This window comes from Amblyraja radiata, chromosome 3 (assembly GCF_010909765.2).
Source record: "Amblyraja radiata isolate CabotCenter1 chromosome 3, sAmbRad1.1.pri, whole genome shotgun sequence".
Taxonomy (NCBI): Eukaryota; Metazoa; Chordata; class Chondrichthyes; order Rajiformes; family Rajidae; genus Amblyraja; species Amblyraja radiata.
The window spans coordinates 99,524,178-99,533,502 of NC_045958.1; positions in this window are offsets into that span (position 1 = coordinate 99,524,178).

Genomic DNA, 9,325 nt, shown 5'->3' on the forward strand with positions numbered 1-9,325 from the left:
GCTTACAGAGCCTGAGACCCGGGCTCGATCCTGACTACGGGTGCTGTCTGTACGGAGTTTGTACGTTCTCCCCGTGACTGTGTGGGTTTTTGCCAAGTTCTTCGGTTTTCCCCCCACACTCCAAAGATGTCCAGGTTTGTAGGTTAATTGGCTTGGTATACATGTAAATAGTCCTTAGTGTGTTTAGGTTAGTCTGCAGTCGTTGCAGACTTGGTGGGTCGAAGGGCCAGTTTCCACACTGTATCTCTAAACTAAAATAAAAACAACTATGTTGTTTAACAGATATTTAGACTTAAAATGCTTTAACTAATGTCCTCAGGTTCATCACTGCCTGCAGGTGCCCCAGCCTCAGGTCAGCCATTGTCTCAGGTTCAGCATTGGTGACAGGTCTAACATCTCCTCAGCTCCATCACTGTCCTCAACTCCATCACTGTCCTCAGCTCCATCACTGTCCTCAACTCCATCACTGTCCTCAGCTCCATCACTGTCCTTAACTCCATCACTGTCTTAGCTCAATCATTGTCCTCAGGAGATCCTCTTATAGAAACTTACAAAATTCTTAAGGGATTGGACAGGCTAGATGCAGGAAGATTGTTCCCGATGTTGGTGAAGTCCAGGACGGACAAGGGGTCACAGTTTAAGGATAAAGGGGAAATCCTTTGGGACCAAGATGAGAAAAACATTTTTCACACAGAGAGTGGTGAATCTCTGGAACTCTCTGCCACAGAAGGTAGTTGAGGCCAGTTCATTGGCTATATTTAAGAGGGAGTTAGATGTGGCCCTTGTGGCTAAAGGGATCAGGGGGTATGGAGAGAAGGCAGGTACGGGATACTGAGTTGGATGATCAGCCATGATCATATTGAATGGGGGTGCAGGTTCGAAGGGGCGAATGGCCTACTCCTGCACCTATTTTCTATGTTTTCTATGTTTTCTATCTCCCTGAGGCTCAGCACTTCAACTCCCCCTCCCATTCCGAATCCGACCTTTCTATCCTGGGCCTCCTCCATGGCCAGAGTGAGCACCACCGGAAATTGGAGGAGAGCACCTCATATTCCACTTAGGCTGCCTGCACCCTAGCAGCATAAATATTAACTTCTCCAATTTCCGGTAGCCCTTGCTGTCTCCTCCCCTTCTCAGCTCTCCCTCAGCCCTCTGGCTCCTCCTCTTCCTTTCTCCTTTCTACCCCCCCCCCCCCCCCCCCACATCAGTCTGAAGAAGGGTTTTGGCCTGAAATGTTGCCTATTTCCTTTGATCCATAGATGCAGCTGCACCCGCTGAGTTTCTCCAGCACTTTTGTCTAACTCCATCACTGTCCTCAGCTCCATCACTGTCCTCAGCTCCATCACTGTCCCAACTCCATCACTGTCCTCAGCTCCATCACTGTCCTCAGCTCCATCACTGTCCTCAGCTCCATCACTGTCCTCAGCTCCATCACTGTCCTCAGCTCCATCACTGTCCTCAGCTCCATCACTGTCCTCAGCTCCATCACTGTCCTCAGCTCCATCACTGTCCTCAGCTCCATCACTGTCCTCAGCTCCATCACTGTCCTCAGCTCCATCACTGTCCCAACTCCATCACTGTCCTCAGCTCCATCACTGTCCTCAGCTCCATCACTGTCCCAACTCCATCACTGTCCCAACTCCATCACTGTCCCAACTCCATCACTGTCCTCAACTCCATCACTGAGCTCAGTCACTATCCTCAGTTCAGTCACAACCCTCGGTTCCATCACTGTCTCAGTTCAGTCACTGCCCTCAGGTCAATCTCTCTCTTTAGGTCCAGCATTCATAGGTTCATAAGTGATAGGAGCAGAATTAGGCCATTTGGCCCATCAATTCTACTCCGCCATTCAATCATGTCTGATCTATCTCTCCTTCCTCACCCCATTCTCCTGCCTTCTCCGCCATAACCCCTGACACAATGACTCCGACATTGCTGTCAGGTCCAACATTTCCTTAGATTCGACGGCTGCTACCCATTCCACCTGCAAAGAAGCTTGGGTAAAATGTACAACATTTTATTGATAAAACCATTGATTCTTCTTTTTTAGGTATATTTCGGTATACCTAGATACATTCATTAGAAGATTTAATCTACTGATGTTATCAATAAAACCCTTAACGTTATTTGACATTGAATCACAAATGCATTTGATCTCTCGATGCTGCGCAGTTATTAATAATGAACATTTCAAACTGAAGTAGACAGTGAATTGGCATCAATAAAATCATCAACATAATTAAAATGTTGACAAAGAAATAACATTGTCTTGCTCGATATACCTGGGTTAACATATAGTTATAATTAAGAGTAAATGCCTATTATTTTTAATTGAGAGTTGTCTAAGATCCGAGAAAATGCGATTGTGAATTTATAACTTTCTTCAGAAGTATACCTGGAATATATCCTAATAAAAGAATATCAATGTGCAGAAATAAACTACCAAAAGGAGAGGAAATGCCCCGGGATTATCAACAGGCTGAAATTTTGATCTTGTTAGTTTTTCCAGAAGATTTGTCAAATAGAGATGGACTGATAAAGCCCTGTCCCACTGTACGAGTTCATTCAAGTGCTCTCCCGAGTTTAAAAAAAAAATCAAGTTCGTGGTATGCACATAGAATGAACGTAGCAGGTACGTCGGAGCTCGGGGACGTCTCTTAGCGGCTCGTAACGCTAACTGCAGGTACTCGGGAAATGCGGTAAGCTCGGGAAGACTCGTGAAGATTTTTCAACATGTTGAAAAATGTCCACGAGAGCCCCGAGTACCTACGAGCGGCCATTACCGTAAATCTCCGAGTTCGAATCAGGGCAAACTCGGGAGAACTCTTGAATGAACTCGTACAGTGGGACAGGGCTTTAATCCTACAAGTTGACCTTTTAAAATGTCTGCAGACATGATTACAGAACTACTGTAACTGCTCCTAAGGAAAGAAAACAAGACTGGCAATTATGCTATTGTCACCTTCAATCCCCAAAAACGCTTGCAACATAACTTACTAATGCTTACACTTAACCAAAATAAGACAATCTATTAACCAAAAATTAGTTAACTAATAATATCCATTAACCCAAACTGGGTCCACTAATAAAATCTATCAGCCTAAAATAAGCTAACTAATAAAATCTATTTGCTTTAATGGAGAGTGAATGCAGAGTGAATGCTCAATTGGGAAGGCTATGGTATTGTAAACACACAGGCAAAAGAAGCATCCAACACTATAATCATAGTGGTAAAGCCAAGGGTTTAGAGGTTATTTAGCTCAATGGTTTATAACTGCAATAATAATTATGGGCTTGTCCCACTTAGGCGATTTTTCAGCAGACTGCTGGTGACTGTCAAGTTGCCGGCAGTCACCTGAAAAACCAGCAACTGGAACGGCGACTGTCAGAGTGGAACACACACACACAAACACATCGCAAAGGTGGGGGCCAGGGCAAGCGCTGTCTGAAATTCACACAGTGCAAAGCCAAGGTGATACAGACACACACCGTGATGAACAGGAAGGTTGGTGCTGTAATTAAGACGGCTAAAGCACAGTGCACGGTAAGTCCTTTAAAAGAGGGGGGGAGAAGGGGGGAGAAGGGGGGAGAAGGGGGCAAAGTTGTGGAGACAACTTTTAAGAAGCCAGACAACTTTGATTAAGACAGAGTTACACAGCTGTGTAGTTCGGCGGACATTTAACATTACCGGTCGGTTATGCTTGGTTCTGAAAACTCCTGCTTACGTTTTTTTTCCCTCAATGAGCCAATGAAAATGACTGTTCAGCAAAGGCAATTAACTAAAACCACCTACGACTACCCCCCCCCTTCCCCACACCGGGACCCCCTTTGTTCTCCTACCGTCCCTCACGGCGGTCCCCCCACACCGAGTCCCCATTGTCTTCCACTCCCCTCCCTTCCCTCACGCTAATCAGCCACTGATCATAGGTCAATCGTGAGGCCCCACCACCGCTGAGGCCCCCCACCGCCGATGCCCCACCACCGCCGAGGCTCCCACTGCTGCCGAGGCTCCCACTGCTGCCGAGGCTCCCACTCAAGGCTCTGAAGATAAACACAAAATCCTGGAGTAAATCAGCGGGACAGGCAGCGCTTAGGAGGGAAGAAATGGGTGACCTTTCGGGTCAGGACCCTTCTTCAGACTGAAGAATCTGATTTCCTCCAGCATTTTGTGCCTGTCTATAAGGTCGGAGATCGTGGCTTCAGGATGAGCCCGCTGAGCTGATCCCCTGGTCACACTGAAGGTCCAGCGGATCTTAGCATCAGGGGAGCCGGCCCCGTGTGGATGAACGGAAGAGTGGACGGATCGAGGCATGCAGGAGGAAGTCGCCAAGCCGGCCCTCGGTTCATCAGACCCAGCGGTCTACCAGCCTGTAAGGGGAATCCGCCAAGCAAGCCCCTACTCGTCCACCATAGACCAGAGACTCTGAGGATGGAGCCAGACCAGGAAAGGAGTGAGCTCAGTGGAAGAGGAGAGGGAACCAGGGTCAGACCTCCCTCGTGATCGGCTGTGGGAGGCTCCGCCGGGGAACAAAGGTGGACGGGCGAGGAGAGGGACATGACATCCAAGGAAGCAGAGGGCCAACAACAGCCTGGGTCTCGCCTGGAACAGGTACCGCTCATACGAACTGGAGCGTAAACTTTGAACATGCCTCCTGCGTGCGACTCGGTGGATTATTCTGTACACTTGCCAATCGGGGATCGGGGGTATGGCGATACTCAACTGGACACTTTGTAAGGCGAATAATTTAAATTAATTAACAATTAAGGATGGCATGGTGGCGCAGCGGTAGAGTTGCTGCCTTACAGCGCTTGCAACACCAGAGACCCAAGTTCGATCCTGACTACGGGTGCTGTCTGTACGGAGTTTGTTCGTTCTCCCCGTAACCTGCGCAGATCTCAGAGATCTTCGGTTTCCTCCCACACTCCAAAGACATAGAGGTTTGTAGGTTAATTGGATTGGTAAATGTAAAAAATTGTCCCTAGTTTGTAGGATAGTGCGGGGAGTGCTGGTTGGCACAGATCCCGGTGGGCCAAAGGGCCTGTTTGCATGCTGCATCTCTAAAAAATGAAATTAAAATTACATATGTGACAATAAAAAGAACCATTGACCATTGACTCTTGGTTAGTGGACAATACATTTGAATGGCTTACTCAGCAAACTTAGTGGTAAGTGAAAAGTCATTCAAATCAGTTTAGTTTCATTTATTATTATCACGTGTACCGAGGTACAGTGAAAAGCTTGATGGTTTGAAGGTCTCAAAGAAGTAGATAGGATGGTAGCTCAGGACCGCTCTCCAGTTGGTGATAGGATGGATCAGTTGCCTGATAGCAGCTGGGAAGAAACTGTCTGCAGGTTACAATGACATGTCCCCTACGTCAATAAATAATTATTTTTCCCCAGAATAAGTACTTTAACTGATGGCAGATATTTTCAGATATTTAAACCTGGTCTCCATGTTTTAATTGGCCACATAATGATTGGCTTAAAAACACCCCCTTGCCTGTGTTCAACCTTGACCTGACATGCTTTATCCTACCTCTCTTATTGAATTCATAGTCAGAGAGTGATTCAGTGTGTAAACAGGCCCTTCGGCCCAACTCGCCCACACCGGCCAACAATGTCCCAGCTGCACTAATCCCACTTGCCTGCACTTGGTCCATAACCCTCCAAACCTGTCCTATCCATGCACCATTATTATTCTAGCATTCTTGCCCCCACCCCTACAATCACTCTGAAGAAGGATCCCAACTTGAAATGTACCTATCCAAAGATAGACACAAAAAGCTGGAGTAAGTAGTGGCGGCGCGGCTCTGGCTGCAGCGGCTCTCCGGCAGTCCTGTTTGTTTCGTGTTTTTTGGGTTGTTTATTTTCGTTTTGGTTAGTCTAGTTTTGGTTTTTAGTTTCTGTTTGGGGGGGGGGGTTGAAACGGGGCTTGCTGTCTCTCCCTGCGGGGGAATGCGACTTTTATGTCGTATTCCCCTTCTCTGCCTCCGTCTGCGCTGAGGCCTAATGGCGGAGCTGGCGACCTCGAGGCTCAGGAGGCAGAGCCCGCCAGGACTCGCACTGAGCTCGCTCCCGTGAGGACGGCCCGGCTCGGGGCTGGAACAGGGCTTCCGTGAGGGGCTGTGATGCTACCGTGAGGACGGCCGGCCCGAGGAAGGAACGGTGCTCCCGTCGGAGTGGCCGAGCTCGGGGAGGTACGGCGCTCCCAGCCCGAGGGAGGAGCGGCGCCCGGTCGGGGCGGCCCAGCCCGAGGGAGGAGCGGTGCCCAGTCGCGGCGGCCCAGCCCGAGGGAGAAGCGGTGCCCGGTCGGGGCGGCCCAGCCCGAGGGAGGAGCGGTGCCCGGTCGGGGCGGCCCAGCCCGAGGGAGGAGCGGCGCCCAGTCGGGGTGGCCGAGCCTGAGGGAGGAGCGGCGCCCAGTCGGGGCGGCCCAGCCCGAGGGAGGAGCGGTGCCCGGTCGGGGTGGCCCAGCCCGAGGCTGAGACGGTAACGGCACTCACGTGAGGGCGATCCGGCTCGGGGCTGGAACGATGCTCCGGTGGCTTGCACGGTGTTCTGACGGCGGTGGCCTGAGTCCGGGGTTCGGCCGCGGGCCAGCGGTTGCGTCAGCAGGACTGGTGAGCGGCAGCTTCGACCACCCCGGGCCGCGGTGTTTGAGCCGCGGGACAGTTGTAACATCGCCCGGGGGGTATCGCCTCAGCGCAGAAGGAGAAGAGGAGGGAAGAGACTGGAGACCTAAGACTTTTGCCTCCATCACAGTGAGGAGATGTTGGGTGGACTCACTGTGGTGGATGTTAATTTGTGTTTATTGTTGTTTTTTATTGTATTGTATTGTATGTATGACTGCTTCAATTTCGTTCAGACTTCTGTCTGAATGACAATAAAAGGCTATCTATCTATATCTATCTATCTAACTCAGTGGGTCAGACAGCATCTCTGGAGAAAAGGAATAGGTGATGTTTCTTCAGAAAGAAGAGTCTCGACCTGAAACATCACCTATTCTCCAGTGATGCTGTCTGACCTACTGAGTTACTTTAGCTTTTTGTGTCTATCTTCAGTTGTAGGATAGAATCTGCAGTTCTATCCATCGTGTCCCTATCCATGTTCTTCAGGAATGCCGCCTGACGTGTTGAGTTACTCCAGCACTGTGTCCTTCTTTGGTAAACCAGCATCTGCAGTTCCTTGTTTCTACATGATCATAATTTATTTTCCCTAGGTTATTAGTCCAGACTTGAGATTTTCTGTTTTAGTAATAAAGCCATTCCTCTACCTGTTGAGGCTGCTGATACAAATTATGCATGTGCAAAATGGGGCAAGTCATGTAATACCTTTAACTGAATCATCCCACCAACAACTAAAGAGCAGTGCTGAATTACTATCTACCTCCTTCGTGACCCTTGGACTATCTTTGATGATGCTGCCTCAAAAAGGCTGGCAGCATCATCAAGGACCCACACCATCCAGGCCACACACTCATCTCCCCGCTACCTTCAGATAGAAGGTACAGGAGCCTGAAGACTGCAACGTCCAGGTTCAGAAATAGCAATTCCCCCACAGCCATCCGGCTATTAAACTCAAATGAAACAAAACTCTGAACATCAATAGACCATTATCTGTTTATTTGCACTTTATCTGTTTATTTATTCATGTGTGTATATATTTATATAATGGTATATGAACACACTGATCTGTTCTGTATTCATGCCTACTATATTCTGTTGTGCTGAAGCAAAGTAAGAATGTAATTGTCCTATCTGGGACACATGACAATAAACTCTCTTGAATCTTGAATCTTTACTTTACTGGCTTTACCTTGCACTAAACATTATTCCCTTACCATGTGGATGGATCGATTGTAATCATGTATCGTCTTTCCGCTGACTGGTTAGCACGCAACAAAAGCTTTTCATTGTACCTCGGTACAATAAACTAAATTGAACTGAAAAAGATGCCACCAGAGGACAAGAAGCCGTGGAAGGGTGAAGGATTGCGGGACGACCAGAATGGAGGTAACGGCTGCAAAGGGTCTTTGTGGCCAAGAACAGCTGTGACTATAACGTTGTAAGAAAGAACTGCAGATGCTGGTTTAAATCGAAGGTGGACACAAAATGCTGGAGTAACTCTGTGGGTGAGGCAACATCTCTGCAGAGAAGGAATGGGCGATGTTTATGTCCGAAGAATGGTCTCGACCCGAAGCGTCGCCCATTCCTTGTCTCCAGAGATGCTGCCTCACCCGCTGAGTTACTCCAGCATTTTGTGTCTAAGCTGGGACTGTAAAATAAAAAATGAACTTGGTGGGCTGATCTGTAAACTCTGTACTGTCTGGGGGATTGTGCTTATGTACGTGGATATTCTTGCTGAGCTGTATGCAAAAAATGTGTTTCACTGTACCTGGTACACGTGACAATAAGGAAGCTATTGACCATTGAAGTTAGACCCTAATGTGAATCACTGCTTTCCTCGTGAGGACTGTAGAGATCGTGTGAGTCTTTGGCCCACCGATTACCGAGTACATTGACACTATCCTGCACACTAGTGACAAGTTACAATTGTTACCAAAGCAAATTAAATTACAAACCTACACTTCTTTATAGTGTGGGAGGAAACTGGAGCACCTGGAGAAAACCGCGGGCATAACGTACCAACTCCAGACAGACAGAACTCTGAGTCAGAATCAAACCCACATCTCTGGCACTGCAAGGCAGTAACTCTACCACCGTGCCACCGCGCTTCCATTGACAAGAGGAAGCAAACTACTCATTAAAACATCTATCGAAAGTGGACATGTCTACTGTTGATGGGAGCAGTTCATAGTCGATGTGGAAGGAAACACATTAGACAGGAGGACCTCTGTTAGACCCTCCTGTGGATGAAGTGGAGAGTCAGGTAGAATGTCACTGCAGCAGCTAATTGGATCCTAGACTATCATTCAACTTGCTTTATTGAACCTCAGTGTAATACAGTAGATGTTGCCCCTTGCTACATCTGTAGGGTGAGCATTGGTGAGCGTCCTGAAGGAGATAACAGATGTTTCAAACATGCACTGCTATTTTCGACAGATGAGCTCTGCTGCGGGTACATTCTGCTTCCAGCAAACATTGTGAACATTTATTTATGGTCCAGTTATTCAGGTTATTTGTAATAACCAATTCCTAAATATCTGTGGTGAATTTGTAAAAGCTTGTTACCAATTATTATTAGAGCCTCTGACAATAACTCAAAATCAAAATATTTGAAGGTCTCAAGTTGATTTAGTGCAAAACTGTAAAGGCAAGGGATTTATCAGTCTGAAGAAGGGTCTCGACCTGAAACGTCACCCATTCC